General features: G+C 38.8%; 1 pseudogene; it reads right to left on the bottom strand.

The window, feature by feature from the left end:
- Positions 1-916: 916 nt before the first annotated feature.
- On the bottom strand, positions 917-1,013 carry LOC122099691 (annotated as a pseudogene).
- Positions 1,014-23,569: the final 22,556 nt, after the last annotated feature.

Genomic DNA, 23,569 nt, shown 5'->3' with positions numbered 1-23,569 from the left:
TCTCAGCCTCCTGTGTAGCTAGGATTATTGGCATGAGCCACCAGTGCCCGGCAGCACTAATATTTTCCTGTAAAAATTCATGGATTCCGTGGAATTCTTCCAAGTGAATTGCCTGCCTTGGATGTCAAAATGTATTCAATAGTTTTTGTATACATGTATAATATTTTCCTCAGAGTTTGTGATTTTTTAATCAGAAATAATTTTAATTTACCTGTTGAAATGAGTAGTACAGAAACTAAAATATTTCTGGTGCTTGTCTGAAAAAGTATATTTTATTTTTTTTATTTATTTATTTTTTTTGTCGGTCATGGGGCTTGAACTCTGGGCCTGGGCGCTGTCCCTCAGCTCCTCAGCTCAAGGCGAGCGCTCTACCACTTGAGCTACAGCGCCACTTCCGGTTTTCTGGCAGTTTATTCGAGATAGGAGTCTCACGGTCTCTCCTGCCCGGGCTGGCTTTGAACCACGATCCTCAGATCTCAGCCTCCTGAGTAGCTAGGATTACAGGCATGAGCCACCAGTGCCCGGCTTGAAAAAGTATATTTTAAAATATACTATATTCTATGTTTGCAAAATGTTCATAATTTATTTTATTTTCTCCTAGATATTCTTTGAATTCTACATTATTTTATAATATATAGGTTCGCTAATGTGTCCTTTCTGATTGCATTCCATATAGAAACAGTTTGCTTCCTTTTTTTTCTAGGACTTAATATTATTTTTCTTTGTGATAAAATGACAATGTTGTCTAATTTGAAAAGATTTGTAAAGTTTATGCTGTAAACGCCTTTGTGAGGTGAAGATTTAATACACTGATGTCAAACTAAATTTAATTCTATGAATTACGTGTATTGTTACACTTGTAATTTTGTAATCAACTTTTTAATAACTGTTTTTCATTTCTTGCATCTGAAGGATGAATAATATGGAATACTTCTCACATTTTCATATTATCCTTGTGCAAGTGCCATGTTAATCTCTGTATTGTAATTTGAGTATACATGCTGCTGAAGCATGTAGTATCCTCTAAATTTAAGTAGTTAATGATGCAATCATTATACCGGCTTATATCTATGGGTGCCTACTTGTAACAAGGAAACCTTATTGTTCCTAACAATGCTATCGATCTTATTTCCCTAAAATTCTGTGAATAGTGGAAAAATTATATTGATCAGTCGGTTGCTCACATTTGCAATTTTTTTTTTGTTGTTGTTGGTCGTGGGGCTTGAACTCTGGGCCTGGGCGCTGTCCCTCAGCTCTTCAGCTCAAGGCGAGCACTCTACCACTTGAGCTACAGCGCCACTTCCGGTTTTCTGGTGGTTTATTGGAGATAGGAGTCTCACGGTCTCTCCTGCCCGGGCTGGCTTTGAACCGCGATCCTCAGATCTCAGCCTCCTGAGTAGCTAGGATTACAGGCGTGAGCCACCAGCGCCCGGCCCACATTTGCAAATTTTTTTGTCAATGACTATCTTAAGTCTTTTTATTTGGAATTTGATCATACTCTCAATTATTTATAGATAGGTCCAAAGGTGAAGGCGTTTTCAAGTACTTATTTATCCAACTGAATTAGCTTTGTGGATCTAATGGATTCAAAGTAAGCGTTGCTTAAGAGCTACTTCTAAACTTCTTCAGCTAACATTTTCCCAAATGAGGTATTACTGGAACAAATGTCTACCTGAGCCTTTACCCTTCTTCCATGTGGGAACAGACCAACCAGAATATCTTACCCTGAAAGCATAGATTGTCTTACTAGAACAAAGCTAATCTTGGTTAAAAGGGATCATAGAGAGATGAACAGTTCAAACAGAACTGTTCAGACTAGAAGGTATTTTATCAAAATATAATTTTTATTATACCTCCATTTCAAAAGTAGCTAAAGCCAAGAAGGTGAAAAAATTGTTCGTATGCATGATAACTTAATGCCCTGGCCTGTCTACCATCCAACCAGGCAGGAACTTACACTACTGCCTTTTCATCACCAAATATTTTCATAGTTGCAGGAGAAGTGCATATGTTTCTCCTCGTTATTAGACATTGAATTGATAATGTTTTAATCACAGTGTTTCCTCTTGCCTCCATGCTGTAAATCTACAAATGGTAAAGCTTTAGGTCTAACTCTATCAAACACTGAGGTAGAGATAATGGAATAATACTTTAAAACAGAGTTGCCTTTAATACAGTAACTACAACAGAACAATGCAAAACGTGTGCCTTTTAATTATATTATATATAGTTATATATTTTATATTTATATGTGCTGATTTTATATTTCACACAATGAAACTTACTAGAATTAGTTGACAATTTGACAAATAAATTGATATTTATTTATTCCAATAAATAGAATTTGAATATTAATAATTAGGTTTAATATATATATTAGACTATAAAAAGTATCAGTGCAATGTTTTTAGTATAAACTTGTGATACATTCTAACTGTTCTTGGTCTTCTGAATCCACATGGTAAAAAACATTTTTTTTCCTCTAATCTATAATGGATTTTACTCTGCTGCTCTGTTTATTGTTTAACTCGCTTGTCCCAAACTGGTTTTCTCCATATTTGTGAAGCATTCCTATCTGCATCATCAGATTACAGGGGCAAGACTTCTCACCATGGCTCAAGCAACATATCAACACAAAGTAATTGAAGACCCATCTCAATTTCGCATTTCCTATATTTCAGGGCCCCAATTCCTTGAGATGCAAGAATTAGCAGAAAGTAATTGTGAAATGCAAGGCTACTTAAAATGAATGATGAGATCGCAAATTTTGAGAGAAAGTACTGTAATTTAAACATTCAACTTACAGATGACCAGCCCATATGAGTGAACAAGTTCACAAAGTGTCATAAGATTATTTTTAATACCCCTCAACTATGATTAACGAAAGATTTTATTCCAACATATGTGGGCCAAAAAATAGTTCCTGGAAGGATAGATCCATAATTGGTCTACCAAAGCCCCGAAATCTGGACCTAGAGCTCAAATGTAATTCAGAAAAACATTTGAAGCACTAAGGAGTACTTCAAACACTGGGACTTCAGTACAACATGGTTCTGTGGTATAAAAATGTCACTCTCAAACCAATGATAACCTACATTTAATCTCCTGAAAGTGTATTCCTTTTCAAATAAACTTTTTGAAATCATATTCGCCAAAATAACATTTGAGAAGTTGATGATACTTAGTGACATTACAAGTTTTTCAAGTATAGGGAGCAAGTTACAATAGAGTTGAATTATTTACACAGCACTAATGCCAAACATGTTCAACCATTCATTAAAGTGTAGAAATAGTACCACCCACAATTTGTGTTTTTCAGTAAGGGCCTTCACTAATGCCAAACATGTTCAACCATTCATTAAAGTGTAGAAATAGTACCACCCACAATTTGTGTTTTTCAGTAAGGGCCTTCCAGAAGTGTGTTAAATAGATCAGCCTCCTAAATTTCAACCCAAACGTTACCTAATAAATTTCATCATTTAATAAGGTACATTTTAAAAAATCACAAATAGTTGCCTTATCATATGTTATTTTATGTTTTCCCTCTGTCTAACATAGTAAGAAATATTACTTTAAGTCTTGAATAGGGGTACTCATCAGAGATATGACACACATAATATCTGTCTTCAATTTCTATCATATTCCTTTCTAGGAATAAATTTTAATTTTCTTCTTTTTCCAAAACTTATAGGTAGTAGAAAATATTATTCCATGTAAAACAAAAGAATCACACCATTGTACAAAGCCATTTATAAAAATTCATAGTTAGGAATACATTCTAATCCATTTTTAACTTTCTTTTTGACTAAAGATTAATCTTCCAAATGGGTGAGAATAAAATCATGTTTAGGTGCTTCACGTCTCCAGTCTTGCAAATTGTTGTTGCAGATGAATGAATTATGGAAATATAAGCTGACATCAGTTCAAGAATATGCAGGATTGAAACTCCATGGAATGTATATAAACCTTTCAAAGTATTAATAGATAGCTTAACAGAATGACTATCAGGAAGTTGAAACCAGAGAGGAATTATAGTAAAGACATAGAATGAATGAAAAATGAACAAGGGGCAAGTACAGCTAGAATACTCAATGTACACATATCATGAAGGAAGTGGTAAATTGGAAATAAATCTTGGAAAAAGGGTTGGTTGAGAATGATGGAAAGAATGACTCTGATCTAGGAGCATTGGACAATTAGATGGATAGATTTAATTGTAACACAATTGCACAACCTTTTAAAATTCAGTTAAAAACACAACAAGAAACAAAAACACACAAAAATCACAACCAAACAGCAATCTCTAGAGAGTATGAATATGACCTCTTAAAATTTTAATCAGTTAATGAAGGGCAGTCTTGGGAAAAGCAAACAAAGCTGTTCAAAGAGGGTAGTTTGGGGTAGGGGAGAATTTTGAACAGAATTAAATTGATTGTCTAAGGTTATAAATCACCTACATCGGCATTGTAGTGAGACAAATGGGCTCTGTAAAATCACTTTAGGGAGTAAAAATTCTAACACAATTTATATCAAAAAGTTTTGGCCTCCCTTCACTGCTGAAGACAATACACTTAGCTAAGGCTTCTAAGAAAACTTTTTTAATTAACTTTTCCATTTGCTCAATTCTTTTCTGAACTTTTTGGCATATGTAATAAAGGATGTCTTCACTATCTCATATTAATAGGAGTATTATTTTTGTGAGCCACTTAGAAATGTGAAATCATTATTTTGAAGTATCCAATCAGATTTTTTTTTATGTTTCACTGCTTCACGTCCAAAGACATTGTGGAAAGTGTTGCAAACAGAAAGGTGTAACCCCAACACCTTCTTTCATTTTGGAGGTCACTTTCTCCCTAAATATTTTCACTCAAATTATCTTTTTCACAGAATTAATGTTTGATAATTAAAGGTAAATTCACAAATTTTGATGCCTTATTTTTTAAGAACTTTTAATTTAAATTCCAGTACAATCTTGTTTCAAACAGTGAGAATATAGTTCCTGAGTAAGGACAACTCTCAAGGGAACTTACAGGATTTACAGCAAGTTTTCTGAGGTCTGTGTGTTTAGTGTGAAAAAGAGCCATCTTCATCCACATTGCTCCTTCTCTACTAAGTCTCCTTGGATTTCTTTGCATGAAAGCCTATTCTTCCAGGAAATTTAAAATTTTCTTAATAGACTAAGTTGTTAAAAATTTTGAACAATTAAATTTTACCTGTCATAACTTTAAAACTCTTGAAAATCCTTTATCAGAACCACAAATTCACCAATCCTAATTCCACCTTCACCATCAAAAATTTAACATGCTGTTTTCATGATATAGTATCCATGCAGCTATTATTTTCCAGTGGCTTTGTTATGCATATATATAAGCATATTAGCTGATGCTAAGCAAAATGAATTCCAAGATATGGAACCAGATTTTTTTTTTCATTTGTGGTTGTTGTTTTGGATGAACTATGTGATTTCTGTTTTCTTTGGGATTTTCCCCTATGGTTTATCCCTGCCGTATTTCATTTTGTATTGTGTATACATTTACCTTAATTAGCGAAGGGAAAAGGAAAAGCATTATGGTGAGACAAAGGACCAAAGGCAAACCAATGCAAAAGCAATACTCACAAGACAATATGTTGGAAATGTACATTACAACTTGTGAGGAGTGAAGGGGTGAAGGAAAACTGTGAGAAAATTGAGGATGGGTTACCAAGTTTGAAAAGTTATGATTTAATACCTTACAATTACTGTAACCCCACTGTACATCATTTTGATAATAAAATTGAAAAAATAAGCTACATAAAATATAATTTCACTGTATTGGCACAGTAAATAATATTCTTTATGTAGTAACATTTTAAAAATCAATACTATGTGGCATCTCATTTGAATTAATTACCCCTTCTTTATCAGAGGGTCATCAACTTGAATGTTATCCAACTATATAATATTTTCACAATATACTTGCCAAATTTTTCAAAAAAGAATAAATTTAGTACTTTCTCATTTTAAAAGAGAAAAACAGTTTAATGCTATGGAAACCCATAACTTTTAAAAGTAAGTAAGTTGTTAAGAGGACAGAATTCAAAATTCTTATGACTAACAACTACTCATTTTTAAATTCTCAACATTCCTAAGAGATTCAAAACAGTACCTGTTTGCATGTTATGTAATTCTGCAATAGATGCATTTTCCAATGTGGTGTTACAGATTGAGAAGTAAACAGAAAAATAGCCACATTCTGGTAGAGGATATAACTGTGAAGCATGTGTAATAATTAATTCTTCAAGAGTAAGCAATTGTTTGTAAGAGTAAGCTATTATTTCTATGACCATCAATCACAAGATTTATGCCATAAAGTCATCCTATCCCAACAGTTTCCAACTTGTAAGGGACACCTTAAAATTCCTTAATTCACATCATGTATACCTTATCTCTATTTTGAAAAAATACTACACGTCTGCTAATGTGACACTCTCCTTGTTCTGAAAAGAACACAATAAACTGAGGTGCATCATTTTTCCTCCACTGGTATTCTTGAGATCAGAACACTTGTGAATATTATTTATATTTATACTTTTTAATTATCACAGATATTCAGTATGCTAACATAGGAAAATTATGATCCAAAGCCCACCCAGGAAAGAAGGTTTCTTAGAATCTTATCTCCAAAAAACTTCTCCACAAAAGCCAGATTCAAGTGGCACTGAGGTTGAAATGGTAGGGCTTGAGCCTTGAGCATAAACAGGCTCAGAGACAATGTCCAGGCCAAGAGTTCAAGCTCTAGGATGAACCAATAAAACAAAAACAAAATTGAAAATAAACCCCAAACCCAGCATTTTTCTCCATGTATACAGAGGCACGTAAATAAGGAAATGGCGTCCTGTGTTACATATAGGTAGAAGAAAGAAGATGTCACACAATTACTCTCTTCATACCATATTAAACCAAACTCTTAAAAAACTGGTTTTTCTAAATGTATAAATTAATGTCATCCATTTCTTGGCAACTCTGTCTAGATTATTCACATTAACATGGTATACATGAACTGTGCGAATTATCTATTAACTATGTTCTAATTATAACTCTCTTGAAAGAATATCTAGGCAAATAATATGCCAGAATCATTTGTGAATTTTTCAATTAATCCCTCTACTTAAAAAGAATTTTGTAGTATCCTACAGAATATGAAATTACAAACAAAACCAAAAAATATATTTTAAATCTAAATTCTAATTTAACAAGCCTAAACCTCCAACTGTGTATTCCTTTCTTTTTGTTTGGTTTGTTTTACTGAGACAAAATTATTCTACCTGGTCCATGGAAGGTATCGTTATGTAATTCCACTCTCTAATCTCCTGTCTGAGTGCTAGAATTCCAGGCTTGTATCACATTGTCCTGCCATAGTTTCTTTATATAATCTAGAAACAGACTAGTCATTCTGAACTTCTCCTATGATCTTATCCACTAGACTGACTGCTCAGACTGTTTATGTACTATTTTCAAAGATGTTTTAACATTTGACACAGGATAGGAACATTTTCAGATGTGCCTGCAGGGTTCCCGGATTCATTCCTCCATGGATCCTATCCCATTAATAATGATTGCTTGACTCTCTTACTATCTCTGGTCCCTACCTATGTAATATTCTCAAATTCTGGGGGAAAGTTCACTTGAGGGCTTTCTAATACTAAAAATTATCACTTGATTCTAGTCTTACTCAGGATCTATTTTCTACTCTTTTCTAACTTTTCTACATATGCTGAGAGTTATTTCATTTGTGTATTTTTGTGTGCACATATAAGTGCCTCTGTGTGTATGTGCATGTTTGTATGTATTTATGCAAAAACCTAAAGCTGTTATTCAGCAATCTTGCTCGTGACTGGTATTCCAACTTTTGGCTGGTTAATTATAGGTAGTGTCTCAAAGCCTATACTGTCCAAGCCAGATGCAAATTGAACTTCCCAGACTCCTTTACAATCTTAGGTTTCATTTTTCCAGGAGTATTAACTTTTAAACTTCAAACACTTTTGTGAGTGGAAAGTCTAACCTGTAGCCCATATTTTTAACTCAAGAGTTCATATAAAGATAGATGAACATTTACATTACATATCCTGAATGTATACTGATAGAAATGTGATCATAAACAAAGTTGTTGTGAGATCTGAGGATTGGGGTTTAAAGCCAGCACGGGTAGGAAAGTCCTGGAGACTATTTGCTCCAATAATTACCAGAAAACTGCAAGTGGCACTTTGGCTCAAGTGTAAGAGCACTAGCCTTGAGCTGCATTTCAGAGGGACAGCGCCCTGTCCCATATTTCAATTTCCACGAACAACAACAACAAAAAAAAAGAATATAAGAAAAGGAAAGAAAAAGAAATGTGATCTTAGCCACCAGGTTCATTGCTAGTATAATAACTGTTCTCACAAGATAGACTCTTTTTTTCCAGTTATGTCTATTCTTCTATATCTGACTTACATTAGAAACAGAATCATTCTTCCATTCTCCTTTTTGCACATTTACGTGATTAGCAAGTGTGATTTAGAAAGGAAGTGGCCTCATGCTTCATGTTCCACTTAGGAGTAATGCTTTCTCAATATCACTCGCATAAATCTACATACTGGACTTGGCATTACTGTTTCAATGTTTTCTTATTTGTAGAGTCTTCTATATTGTATTGAACACTTATACATAAACACAGAACTTCTTTTTCTCCTATAATTGCTATTGTTTCTCTTACTGTTAACTCATGTACACTTGGGAAATTAATGCATAGCAGATAGACTCACAAAAAATGATCTGAGGACCTTCTTCCCATTTAAAATTCACATTAATTTACAGAGCACATAAGAAGTTTGAACAAAATGTTCTCATGGATAATGTATTTATAAGCAATTTAAATTGAATTTCTCTTTACTAAGTTGTCTCTGAAACACGTGTTACATCATGTCCAAAGTGTCCTTGTGCTATTTCAATGAAGCCAGAAAACAGTCATTTTTTTCTGTAGCAGCACCATAGATGGTTACTGGAAATAAGTGGAAGTAACTGTTACTGGATGTTGAAACTGATCCCAGGAGAGGAATTGAACATAGAAAAATGATAAAGTTCAAGTTAACTCTTGCTTTCCTTTTTACTGTACAAGAAAAGAATCCAAGGCTGGAAGGAAACTCTGTCCCTGACTTATTTGAGTGTGTCCTTTACTCATATAAAACTTGTCTGTAAACTTCTGGTTGAGAGTGTTACAAAAGGAAACAATATGCCATTTGAAGGCCAGCATAGAACAAAAGGAAGTAACTTTGTTTTAAAAGTTTTCTACTGCAAAAAAGCAAAGATAAGGAGGTTTTAAAGTGTCTTATGGATGGATGTTTCACTCCTGAGATGATTCTCTTCTTGCAGGAATCAGTTATCAATTCCTTTAGTCTGGTCCTGAGTTTTCCATAGCAATAAGGATTCCAAAAAAGCAGGATCCAGTGAGTATGATCAGCAAAAGCAGCCTCTTCTCGGACCACCACTATTTTAAGGAGAGTCCCAAAGAAATGCCCAGGGTGTGTTTTGTTTGCTTGTTTGTTTACTTTGTGCTGGTTCTGGGGCTTGAACTTAGAGACTGGCGCCTGTCCCTGAACAGTTGTCTTTCTTTCCCACCTGGCTCAAAGCTAGTACTCCACTGCTTGAGCCAAAACTAAACTTCTGTCTTTTTTGGTGTTTAATTACAGATAAGAGTTTGACAGAATCTCTTTCCTGGGTTGGCTTTAAACTAAGACAGTAAGAAAGCTAAGTGACATCAATTGTATAGACTTCTCTTTTGAACCAAGAAATATTAGATGAAGTTTATTATAAAGCTAATACTTGACAATTTTTAAAGAAGAGAATATGTTTAGCAAAGAAGCCATAAAAATAACTCAGCAAAAGCAGGTGCACTAATAAATCATTTGGGAAGATTACCATTGACTTCATCATTCCTTTGGGTGAAACTTAAAGCCATATTTGCACTTTTTGTTGGTTGTGGGGATTGAACATTAATACTGGGCACTGTCTCTCAGCTCTTCAGCACAACTTGAGCACTCTACCACTTTAGCTTCAGCACCACTTCTGCGTTTCTGGGGTTAATTGAAGATAAGTGTTTCATGGACCAGTGTTTCCTGACCAGGCTGGCTTTGAACCACAATCCTCTGGTCTCAACCTCCTGAGTAGCTAGGATTACAGTCATGAGCCACCAGTACCCGGCTAATATTTGCATTTATGTGCACTTAATGTCACTATGTAGACAAAGAATGGAAATCTGAACCAAATTATGTGACATTGCAGTTTTTCAGAAAAATTGAATTAGCAATAAATATGTCCTCCTTTTCCATTTTGTTACATTAATGACTCACGAGTTATGGGACTCTTACATTAGCATCCTCTTTCATCTTTGGAGGTGTATTTAATATCAGGAAATGTTCATAGAGAAATATAGAAAGACAGTTTTTTAGAAAGCAAAGGAGATCAGGTATGAAAGAACAGCATAGAAGAAGATACATTTATCACACTGAGATTAAGAACTAGCCTAGGAGATTTTGAATGCTAAAGGCAATGAGGAATAAGCCTAGTTGATAACTAGTTCTTCAATAACCAAACATGGTTCTCTGGAACGGTTTCTCCTATACATTAGTTACTATCATTTTTTCTTTCCATCTGGAGTTATTCCTTCTCTTCTGTCACAACTGTTAATTAGCTTTTGCCTTTTTGGTGCGATGACTGACCAAAATTATTTCCAAATCTCACTTAGACTGTCCTTCTCATTGTGATTAGCAGTGACCCCACTCAAAAGCCTGGAATCTTTGAATTTTCCAGTATTAATCTTCACCTGACATCTAAGCACATTCCCGGCATTAATTGCCGTGACCTAATGAACAAAACTTCCTTTCAACACAGTATCCTAACATAGGTAAAGTACATGAATTAGGGACTATTGTCAGGTATTAGTATGGAATATGCAATTATATATTCCAAATATGGGTTCTTTATTTTGCATTTACTAACTAAATTGTTGTTGTTGCTGTTGTTGTTTTGGCAGTCCTGGGACTGAACTCAGCATTTAGGAATTATCCTCAGCTTTTTTTTTTCCTCAAGGCTAACCCTCCACCACTTGAGGCACAGGACCACTTCCAGTGTTTCCTTTTCAATTTATGTGGTACTGAGTAATTGAACCCAAGGTTTCATGCATGCTAGGCAATCACCATACCATGGAACCACATTCCCAGAACCCTAAATGGCTTTCTTAAGATGGCATTACATTTTCATTCTGTAACTATGTATCATAATTTTAGCCAGTAATTTTTGCTAGAAAAGAGCATTGAACACAGTACTGATTCCAGTAAGGCTAAATGGACAATAGATAACTGTCACAGTGTACCCAGGGCACAGAGGGACTTACCTCATGGAGCTGGTGCAACAGACTGAGCGACACAGCTCCTGACCCACAGCCTACCGCCAGAATGAGAGGGCCACCTTGGTACCAATCACATGGGGATGCTGGGTCACCTCCTCCAGCACCCATTGAATCAGTTCCTGAGAGAGAAAGAGAAACAAAAGAAGGTCAGAATTACACTTAAGCCAGGTGCCAGTGGCTCAGGCCTATAATCCTAAGTACAATGGAGGCTGAGATATGAAGATCGTGGTTTATTGTCATCCCGGGCAGGAACACCTCTGAGACTCTTATCTCCAAAGAACCACCAGAAAACTGGAAGTGGTGCTGTGACTCAAGTGGTAGAGTACTAGCTTTGAGCTGAGGACCTCGGGGAGCTGCCCCAGGCCCAAAGTTCAAGCCCCATGACTGAAAAGAAGTGGACTTCCCACCACAAATATTGGACTGAATAGCACCCATTGTCCTAGGGAGCATGGCAGAGAAATCAGGCCGAGCTTCCTGTCAGCTGGGAGTCATTAGTAGGTCACCAGGCTTATCTGGCCTCAGTTTCCCCAGCTTCAAAACTGAACAAAGTGAAGGATCCCGTTACTCATGGGGATAGGGTAATAAAGAAAGAGAGCCATGTTTTGTTTCATAATCCCATTCCTGTTGCACCATTAATAACACACACCATCTGAGATCTTTCCAGGTAACTTCCGATCATATGCTCTCAGAATTGCCAAGAACAGTATCAGATAGCCCCTTCCTCTGTGCCTGTCCCTGCTCCAGAGATCTTTCTGTATTAATCCTTTGTATCCTCACAACTGTCCCATGAGGAGACTGAAGTCTTATGGTTGAGGCCCAACCCAGAGCTTCACCTCTGGTCAAGAATCTGCTGCCGTGGACTGAGTTTGGGCCAATCCGACTAAACCAATGATTGAGCGTGGCGCTACATATCTACCATTCCAACTACAGAAGAATGGGCCTGGTGGCTCATGCCTGTCACAGATAGGAGGACCATGATCCAGCCCAGCCTGAGCATATATTAATTCTCCATCTCAGAAATGCCCAAGACAGAAAAGCTTGACTAGAATGGTAGAAGACCAGACTGACAAGCCTAAGGCCTTGAGGTCATATCCTAATATACAAAAAAGAACCAGACTCCCAGTGCCAGAGGTTCATGCCTATAATCCTAGGTACTCAGGAGGCTGAGATCTGAAAATCACAGCTCAAGATTCAAAATAGGGTTGGGCTCACCCATCAGACATCATGAAGAGAAGACCCAGAGTCTGACCTATGCTGTTGTGCTCCATACTAGCAGAACTCATATCCTTACTAATTGTTGGCCATGCTCTCTGTCCCCCTGGGAAGCCATCCCCTGCAGGCCACACTCCCAGGTCCTCCGAAGCTCCCCCCAACCAGGCCCAAAATAGTACACAGCTCCATTGCACACTGATCACTTGTTCTTGTAATTTAACAGTGCTGTGTCCCCTTCAAGCCTCTCACCCTTCCAGGCCTCCGACCTCATCTGTGAAGCCCATACATGCCCCAAAGATAGCAGGTAGAATTTACCAAAGCATTCGGCCTCCTTGTTACAACCCACTTCTTCACACACACACACACACACACACACACACACACACACACACACACACACACACACACACATCCAGACCGGTGACAGAAGATTCATCCATGCAGCACCTGCAATTTTCCAACTGATCACTCACCTGAGCACAGTCAGGCTGTACAAGGAAAAAGATGATCTCTCTCAGTCTCTCTCTCTCTATGTCTCTGTCTCTCTGTTTTCAAGTGAAAGTTTGACCAAGCACAGAAGACAAGGGCTCACACAGCAAGGTGTCTATCTTCTGCATCCAACACCTCCCATACCGCAAGCTGGCTCGTGGCACACCATTGCACCATTGCCTGAGGGTCTGAGCCCGCAGCACCAGATTTGAAATGCTGCTCCACGGAGAAGTGGGGAGGGGGCTGGGACTCAGGCAGGCACATAGTGGGCCTGAGGAAGGCCTCTCCTTGTAGGCCTCAGGTCTCTTGCTCACCACTCAGCCACCTCTACCTTCCTTAACTGCTGGTAGTGGTGTCAACAAACAGAGGGAATCATGGTACTACTGGGCAGCATGGAATGTGGGCAAGGCCACCATTTTTGTATCCCATTGGTCAGAAAGAACCATGAAACAATGGGGGTGTGGCTGGAATCCTGTGATGCACGCAGAATGGGTGGAATCAAAATGATGGCAGGCCCTTTCCAAGGGAACTCTGTCCAATCCAGTTGGGGACAAGAGTGTGACCTGCTTTAGCCGGATGGCTGCACAGATTGTTGTGTATGTCTGTTTGTTCCCAAACCTTGAACCCAGGATCTGGGCACAATCTGTGAGTTGCTTTTGATCAAGGCTAGCTCTCTACCACTGGAGCCACATGGCTTTACTTCTGGCTTTGTTGGCACAAGTTGGACAGGAGTTTCAAGGTCTTTCCTGCCTAGGGTGACTTTGACCACGATCCTCCTTTCACAGCCTTGTAAGTTTTAAGGAGGACTGATGAAAGCCACTGATGCCTGGCTAATCATTGGCTTTGCTGATGTTCTTTGACAGGCCTGTGAGTCCCCTATCCTCAGGTTTAAGTGGTAGGAGCTGGAGCCCACAGTTTGAATCCTGGTCCTGCCACCAACAAATGGCAGGAGATCCTATGAAACTCAATCCTATTCATATGATTACTAAAGGAATGAGATGTATGTCATGATTAAATGGGCAGTAATTGAGTGATTCGAGGATAAAAGTATACATAATTACATTATAGGACACTGGTCGATATTAATTAATACTTTATGAAGAATTTAAACAATCACCTTCATTAAATAGAAGCTAAATGAAATACCTACGAATTGGGCATTACATACCATGGAGATGTCATTTTTTTTCTGCCAGGACTGGGATTTGAACTCATGGTCTAGGTAACCCTGCCATTGCACTGTGTGGGAAGGGGAAGCTTGCCTCCTTGAATTCAAGAAATTCAAGTCTGTTCCTTAGGCCTGAAATCAATGCCCACCACTAGAAAACATCCTGTTTGTGTACATTTTAAATATATGATTTATATTTATATACATATGTTGATTCCATATTGCATTCAGTGTAGTTACTTATTTTATTTTTTGTTTTATTCATGCATTGACTACTCATTTTATTGACTATTATGAAACATAGAACAGTGATTCCATTGATTACATAGGATATAGGTTTGCATATGTATTGCACATCCTTCCTGACACCCAGAACTTTCACAGAAAAGGAAAACATATGTCATCATCAGCTTCTTACTACACGATTCATTTTTTGGGAGTGTTGGCATCTGAACTCACAGCCTACAAGGCCCAATTCATGAATGTGTGTGTGTCAGCCTGCCATCCTGTGGCAAATTGAGCTGACAGGCAGTTCCGAGTACTTGAGATCGAGCCCCAGCGGTTGACAAAATAAGAACAGATTGACATGCAGATGGTAGTACACTAATAAATATGTATCTTTATTGTGTGCCAGAGATGTCTATACATTATTCAGTTATATAGACTACATTCCTACCAATTCTTGGGTATTTATAATGCCTCTGTGTAATTAATGTTATTGCTTTCATGCTTAACAAACTATTAAGTAAATCAATCAATATCCTGAAAATATTGTATTCTGTATGTAATAGTATTCTTTTACTGCTTCATAAATATTAAATAAAATCAGTCTCCTGAAATGATGCTGTCTAATTTTATAGGAGAGTCATTCACCATCAACTCATTGATAATATTACCTTGTTATTCCCATGTATGGGAACGAGTCTCTTAAGATCTCCTGCCATTGATTGGTGTCAGGACTAGAATTCGAAATCAAGGCCTACATTACCATGTGGACCTATGACTTCCTCAATAGTCTGACAACCTTCCGCAATCCAAGGTGAAGTACCCTTTTCAACAGTGTCATTCAGACCTAGGAGACTCACCGTGCAAGGGAAGAAAACATAAAAAGGCCATCTTGCTGGATTTTTTCTGTACATTTTTGCCACACAAGGCTTGGGGGTCTAGGATCCAAGTCTCTGTACCCCAGCATAGGGTGATCGAAGCTGAGGCAGAGTTACCACAACCTGAGTTCAAGCCCCCTGCTGAGCAAAAAATAATTAAAAGAGATTAGCTCCTTGGCTTGCAATTCACCCCGTTTATTCTGCCAGGGTTTGGATTTGAACTCAGAGTCTGGGTAAATCTGCAGCACTGTGGAAAAAGGGGAAGCTCATCGTACTAGAAAATAAGAAAGTCAGGCCTCTACTCTAAGCCAAAATTCAAGCCCCAGCCTCGGAAAACATACTATTTATATACATTGTAAATACAGGATTTGTACTTACCTATGGATGTTCAGTCCATACACGTTAGGTGTGGTTGTTTCTTGTACTTTTTGTTTTATTCATTTATTTACCATTGATTATACTATGATGAAACCCATTCCCTTTATTACACTGATGACATCCTATCACATGGAATCTAAATTTGTAGACGTGTTCTCCATCATGCCTGGCACCCAGGACTCTCAGAGAAAAGGAAAAAAATTTTCACACTTGGCTTCTTACTGCATGATCCAATTGTTGGTAGTGCTGGGATCTGAACTCAGGGCCTAGCAGGACCAATTGGTGAATAGTTCAAGGTGACCACATCAGCCTGTGAGCAACAAAGGAGTTAGGCCATTCCAGGAACTGACATTGATCCCCAGGGTGGGTCACGATAGTCATAAATTAATCATTTAAACATAGGATCTATATTTACATATATATGTGGATAGCATCTTACGTTCGGAGTACTTTTTCTCCTTATTTTCTGTCTTATGTAAGTATTGTGTATTTTACTGGGTAAGGTAACAGATATAACAGTGCTTACATGGAAGACAACCTAATACCTTGGCTTAGGGTTTCCTATGCATTCTCCCTCCAAGCTGAGACCCAGGAATTTCACAGGACAGGAACAGGTGAATCGATGGGCTTCTCACATCAGGATTCATCTTTTGGCAGTGTTGGGATTTGAACTCAGAGTCTATCAGGCCCAATTGGGAAAAGGGTCAAGGTGAGGACACCAGTCTGTGAGCAACGAAGGAGATAGGCCATTCCCAGGAACTGACATAGAGTCCCACGTAGGTCCAGATAGTCATAAATTCATAATTTAAATATAGGATCTGTATTTACATACATGTGTAGACAGTATCTTGCATTCGGTGCACTTCTCCTTAATTTGTGTCTAATTCATGGAGTTATTGTGTATTTTACTGAGTATGGTGACAGGTATAACTGTGCTGACATGGATGACAACCTGTTCCCATAGTTATAGGGTTGCCTATGCATTGTTCATCCTAGTGAAAGCCCCGGACTTTCACAGGAGAGGAAAGCATGTTCAACGACTGGCTTCTGACAACAGAATGAATCTTTTGTCAGTGCTGGGATTTGAACTGAGGTCTGGGTAGCTCTGTTGCACTTTGGGGGAAGGGAAATCTCACCATCCTTGAAGACTAGAATGTCAGGCCTGGTCCAGGGCCTGATTTGAAGCCCCAGCACTGGACAAAATAACAAGCCAGCCTTTTTTAAACATAAGAACTCTCTTTATCTACAAGTGTGGTATGCATCTTGAATTCAGTGTAGTTATTCTTTTTATTTTGTGTCTTATTCATGGATGTATTGTGTATTTTATTGAGTATGGTGATAGATATAATTATGCTGACATGGATAACAACCTATTCAAATGGCTATAGAGTTGTCTATATAGAATTCTCCACGCTCACTGAGACCCAGGACTTTCACAGGACAGGAAAACAGGTGGATCAACTAGCTTCTCAAATCTATGGTGAATCTTTTGGCAGTGCTGGGATTTGAACTCAAGCCCTAGCAGGTCCAATTGGTGAATGGGTCATGATGAACACACCAGCTTATGAGGCACTAAGGAGGTAGGCCATTCCCAGGACCTGAGATGAAGCCCTGGTGGGGGCCAATATAGTCATAAATTCATCATTTAAACACAGGATCTATATTTCAATACATGGATGGGCAGCATCTTGCATTTGGTGTAGTCATTTTCTTTATTTTGTGTCTTATTCACTGATGTATTTTTTATTTTCTTTATTGTAGGATGACAGATATAACTGTGGTGACCTGCATGACAACCTATTCCCATGAGTATAGAGTTGCTTATGCATTCTCCATCCTAGCTGAGACCCAGGACTTGCATAGCACAGGAAAACTGCTGCAATGACTGGCTTCTCACATCAGGTGAATTTTGGCAGCGCTGGTATTTGAATTTGGGCCTAGGAGGCCCAACTGCCCAATGGGTCCACGTGATCAAACCAGACTGTCAGCCACTAAGGAGCTGGTAGGTTCCCAGGAACAAAGATCGAGCACCAGGGAGGCTGCAATTGTCCTGAATGAATCATTTAAACATGGGATATATATTCAAATCCGTGTGTGGACTGCATTGTGCATTTAGTGTAGTTATTTTATTTTGTATGCTATTCATGGATGTATTGTGTATTTTCTTCAGTATATGATGACAGGTATAACTGGGCTCACATGATAACAACCGATTCCCATGGCCACAGGGTGGCCCATGCATTCTTCATCCTAGTTGAGACCCAGGACTTGCACAGGAAAGGAACACAGGTGCAACAATTGGCTTCTGAATTCAAGATCAATCTTTTGGCACTGCTGGGATCTGAACTTGGGGACCAGCAAACCCAATTGACGAATGGGTCCATGTGAGCACACCAGCCTCTGAGCCACTAAGGAGTAAGGCCGTTCCCAGGACCTGAGATGGACCCCCAGGTGGGGTTGGGGGTGCACACAGCAGTCATCCATTCATAAGTTGAAGGTAGTATGCAAATAAGTACACATTTGTATAGAGTAGGAGAGATGATAACCTGTGATGGAATCCAATCTACCATGTGTCTACTGATTCTTGGATCTTTCCAGATTCCTTCATTTCATGACTGTGATGATTATTGTCATGCTTAATCAACACTGCTTTACAAATAAGCGAAACCCCATGAGTCTTGTCTATCACTTCCTAGTCACATCATGCATGAACTACACATTTGATGAGATTGATCACATTCCATGACTTTTCCTGGTCCAGGAACCAGTATCTCAGGATTTCCCGCCATTGCTTTCTCATTGGGGTGGGCTGAATTCAAGCCTCAGGCATGGAAAACATACTGCTTGTATACATTTTAAAGACAGGATTTATACTTCCATACAGATGTTCAGTAGATACCGTGTTTGGTGTGGTAGGATTTACACTTCCATACAGATGTTCAGTCCATATCACGTTCAGTGTGGTTATTAATTTTATTTCTTTTTTATTCATTTATTTACGATTTATTTTATTGATTTTGATGACACCTATACCATTTATTACATTGTTTACATCCTATCACATACCATTTAGATTTGTAGATGTGTTCTCTATCATGCCTTCCACCCTGGACTCTCCCAGAAAAGGAAAACATGTGTCATACTCGGATTCTTAATCAAAAATTAAATTTTTGGCAGTGCTGGTATCTGAACTCAGGGCCTAGCAGGCCCAATTCATGATTGGGTGAGTGTGAGCACAGAAGCCTCTAGCCAATTAAGCTGTCATGTGGTTCCCAGGCACTGAGATCAAGCCCCAAGTTTGGCCAAAACAGCAATACATGGATAGGCAGAGGGTGGTATACAAATAAATATATATTGTTAGAGTTCCAGAGCTGTCTATCTATGACTGAATGACATCTACTACGTTCTTACCAACTCATAGGTATTAATTATATCTCCATTGAAACAATATTATTCTTTTCATGCTTAATAAACTATTAATTAAGATCAATCAGCATTCTAGGATTATTGCATACAATTTTAGACTAGACAAATGCATGAACTACTGCTTCAATCTTTATTATTATGCATAGGAATGAGTCTCTTGTGATCTCCTGCCATTGGTAAGTGTAAGGATTAGGATCTGAACCCAGGGCCTATGCTGACATGTTGGCTTATGGCTTCCCTGATAGCCTGCCAGCCATCATCAATGGCAGGCCAGGTCCACTTTGAAACCATGTCATTCAGACCCAGGATGGTCACCGTGCAAAGACAAAATTGGAAAACCATGAGCCTTCTACAGCTCCCCACTTTTTGTGCTGTTCTGCTTTTTTTTCTTCCTGCAAGCCCGCTGGACCTAGAGTCTCAGGATCAGCTTTGGGACCCGAGGGTGCACCCCAGCCTAGGGAGAGTGAGGCTGAGTCAGAGTTGCCATGACCTGAGTACAAGTCCTGTGGTTGGCAAAATTAATGAACTAATTAATTCATTAATTAACTAACTAAATTGAAATAATAAAGCTCCTTGGTTTGGATTTTTTGCCAGTTTTCTTTCCTAGCCTGGGACTTGAACTCAGAGTCTTGATGAATCTGTAGCAATGTGACAGAAGGCGCAGAGTTGCCGTTACTTGAGTTCAAAGCCCATGCCAAACCAAAAATAAATAAAGTCACTGACCTCAGCAGGAAAGTTAGTTGTGAAGATGGTAGGGAAGGGATGGTAGGGGAAAAACAAACAAGGAGGCAACAATGCTCAATAGAAAATGTACTCATTACTTTGCTCATGTAACTGTGACCCCTCTGTACAACATTTTTAAATTAAAAATATACAAAAAATTACGTAGTGCTCAAGAAGCACTTTGGGGGTAAGGGATGGATGTCTGCATAGCTGTACAAAATTCTACACTGATTTTTTTCAGTGTTCAGTATGGAACTGAATAAACATAACTGTTTCTGTTACAAATATTAAGTCACTGTCTTGGAACTGGGGCCAGTATTTCTGCCATTGCTGGGATTTGAGCTCACTGTCCAAGTAACTCTTTTGCACCTTGGGTGAAGGCTAAGCTCCCTGTCCTTGAGGAAAAGATTTTCAAGCTAGAGTTCCCAGGGCCTGAATTAAGGCCCTGCAACAGAAAAAATATTTGTATACATGTGTAATAGAAGATATATATGTACATATGCATGCTTTTTTCATATTATGATTATTATTATTGATTTTGTATTTAATTTTTATTTTATACATTTTATTGTTTATTGTATTTAGTATTGTTATACACATGATAGTTATTATGTTGTGTCCATATATTACAAAATTATACACAATAATTCAGTACATTGACTCATTTTCATTAATACTTAAGTGTTGAAACATGATACATAATTAAATGGAAGCATTTGTCAAGTCATTACATGGTTAGCGTCTGTCCCCATTATAAGCATTGTCTTATTTATCTTTGGACAACTTCCTATAGGGATTTGTTTTGATGATTTATACTCAGAAGCATTTTCTTGTGGATAGGCAAGGTGAGGGATAAAATCGTAAGTTTGGGGCTGGAAATGTGGCTTAGTGGTAGAGAGCTTGCTCAGCATGCATGAATGCCAGGGTTTGAATCCTCAGTGCAAAATACTCAGAAAAAGCCAGCAGCTGTGGTGTGGCTCAAGTGGTAGAGTGCTAGCCTTGAGAAAAAGAAGCTCAAAGACAGTACCCAGGCCCTAAGTTCAAGCCCCAGGTCTGGCAAAAAACAATATGCCAGATTCCAGTGGCTCTGGAAACCTACTTTGTCAGGAGTCTGTGATCTTAAGATAGCAGGTTGAAGACAGCCTAGGGAAGGAAAGCATGTTAGACTCTTACCTCCAATGAACCATCAAAAAACCCCATGTGGGTCAAGAGGTAGAGTGTTTACCTTGAGGTGAATGGCTCAGGGACAGCGCCCAGGCTTCAGTTTGAAACACACAACTGGAAAAAGAGTGAGGGTTAATCAAAGTAATTTTCCTATTTGCTATTTATGAGAATATTTTTTGGAACATGAATGCTGTTGTACACCAGAATTGGAGTCAGACCTCAAGGTTCAAGTGTAGCACATCCATAAGCCCAGCCTCTCAGATTCTAGCATTATAAACGTGGGTCCTACAGGGTTCTGAAAGGCACTTTGTTGAAAGGCTTAATATGCTCCCCAAGCCCTTTGTGATAAGCAATGTCAATGTCATTACAGTTCTGACCCTAGCAGAGATCCAATAGCTCACACCCATCACCCTAGCTCAGGAGTCTGAGGTCTCTATCACAGGGTGAAACCCGCCAAGGCAGGGAAGTCTAGGACATTCTGACTTCCTGTTCTGAAAGGTCAGATGCCTAAGAAATTCCTGTGTTTCCCTTGGTGATGAGAAGTTACTTGCACTCTAAATGTTCTTGGAGTTCTTGATCTACAGAAGAAGGAAAGAAATATTATTGACCCAATCGGGGTTCAAATGAAGTTCGCAGGATCCAAGCCCAGCTCTGTTAGCAGGAAGAACTCCAGTGTAACACTATATTTGAAGGATAGTAAACTGTTTCAAAAGCCAGGCTAGGTACAGAGAACTAGGCCTGCAGAATTAGGAGCAGAATGTACACACTCAACAGGGAAGTGAGCTGCAAAACCACTTCATTCATTCCAGGCACAGCCAGCAATGGGGGAAACCTGAAACATTTGTTAGAGTTACACCAGGGTCAGGCTTTTCTCAGCTTCTTCAAACAATGAGTAACCTTCCTCCCTCAGGTGAAGGGAGACTTGGGCTATCTTTAAGTTACCAGCAGAGAGCCGGTTTAGTGGGGGGAGGGGAGGAACAGAGTAGAAAAACCCTGTTCTCTGGACTTAGGGAGTGGGTTTTTGACTCTCCATTTGTCAGGTTTGAAAGCCCTTCTATCTCTGCCAGTACATTCTCCTTACTTCATTCTCCACATCATTAATGCAAATCCCCAGTCCAAGAAGGGGCAGGGCCATTTCTCTTCTGTCTCCAAGCACCTGAGTTAGAACCTGGCTCTGCCCTCTTGACTCTGGGTCTCTTGGCTGCCTGAAAAGTCGGACAGAGACAGTCACCCTGCTCTGCATTTGTGTGGAGGCGATGCTAGTGTCCTGGCACACTGCAGAAAGATTCATGACTGGGAATGTTCCCTTCTTTCCTTCTGATATCAAAAACAGATTCATCTATCAACTTTCTTTCTTTCTTTCTTTCTTTCTTTTTTTTCTTTCTTTCTTTCTTTTCCTTCCTTCCTTCCTTCCTTCCTTCCTTCCTTCCTTCCTTCCTTCCTTCCTTCCTTCCTTCCTTCCTTTCTTCCTTTCTTTCTTTCTTTCTTTCTTTCTTTCTTTCTTTCTTTCTTTCTTTCTTCTTCTTTCTTTCTTTCTTTCTTTTCTTTCTTTCTTTCTTTCTTTCTTTCTCTTTCTTCTTTCTCTTACTCTCTCTCTCTCTCTCTCTATCTGTATCTATATTTCTATTTCTTTCTTTCGATCTATCTACCAACCTTCCTACCTAGGTAGCTATCTCTTTGCCAGTTGTTGGATTGAACTCAAGGCCTGGGCACTGTCTCTAGCACTCTGCTACTTGAGCCACAGCACATATTCTGGCTTTGTCTGTGTACGGGTGCCTGAGGAATTGAACCCAGGGCTTCTTGCATGCTAGGCAAGCACTCCCTCATTAATCCATATTCCCATCCCCTTCATTTTTTTAATGGTAGTTTTTACATAAGTATGCTACCATTTTATGTTCTCAAGTTTAATTTTCTGAATACTGGTTACTTCCAAGAACCTGGTCTTCTCTTCCTCTGTCTGATTTGTGATTGTTCTGCATTGCCCTCATGATAAAATATACATAAAGGCTGCTGAGAGCTTCAGTGTGCATCATATAAAGGCAAAGGCCTAGAACCCTGGAAGAGAAAAGCAATGGGTCTGAAATGAAGAGAATGATGCAGTATTCACAACAAGCATATCTGAAAAATAAACCAGTAAGTAAAAGCAGAGTTTGCACTATGGGAGGTAATATACATACACACATGAGTAGGTAGAGCACTGATACATTTTGTGGTCATCCCAGGGCTTAAACTCAGGGCCTGATGTGTCCCTGAGCTGCTTTTGCTCAAGGCTGAGGCTCTACCACCATCACAGCTCCACTTCCCACCTGCTGGTAGTTAATTGGACATAAGCAATTCCCAGGCTTTCCTGCCTGGTCTGGATTGTATCTCCTGCTCAGTTTTCGCTCTCAAAGCTGGAGTTCTACCCTCTGGGCCACTGCTCCACTTCTGGTTCTCTGGTTGTTTATTGGAGAAGATAGTCTCAGAGACTCTCCTGCTCTGCT

The sequence above is a fragment of the Dipodomys spectabilis genome, unplaced genomic scaffold, assembly GCF_019054845.1.
Source record: "Dipodomys spectabilis isolate Male_0828 unplaced genomic scaffold, ASM1905484v1 ptg000529l, whole genome shotgun sequence".
NCBI lineage: Eukaryota > Metazoa > Chordata > Mammalia > Rodentia > Heteromyidae > Dipodomys > Dipodomys spectabilis.
This window is presented reverse-complemented; position numbering and strand designations above follow the sequence as displayed.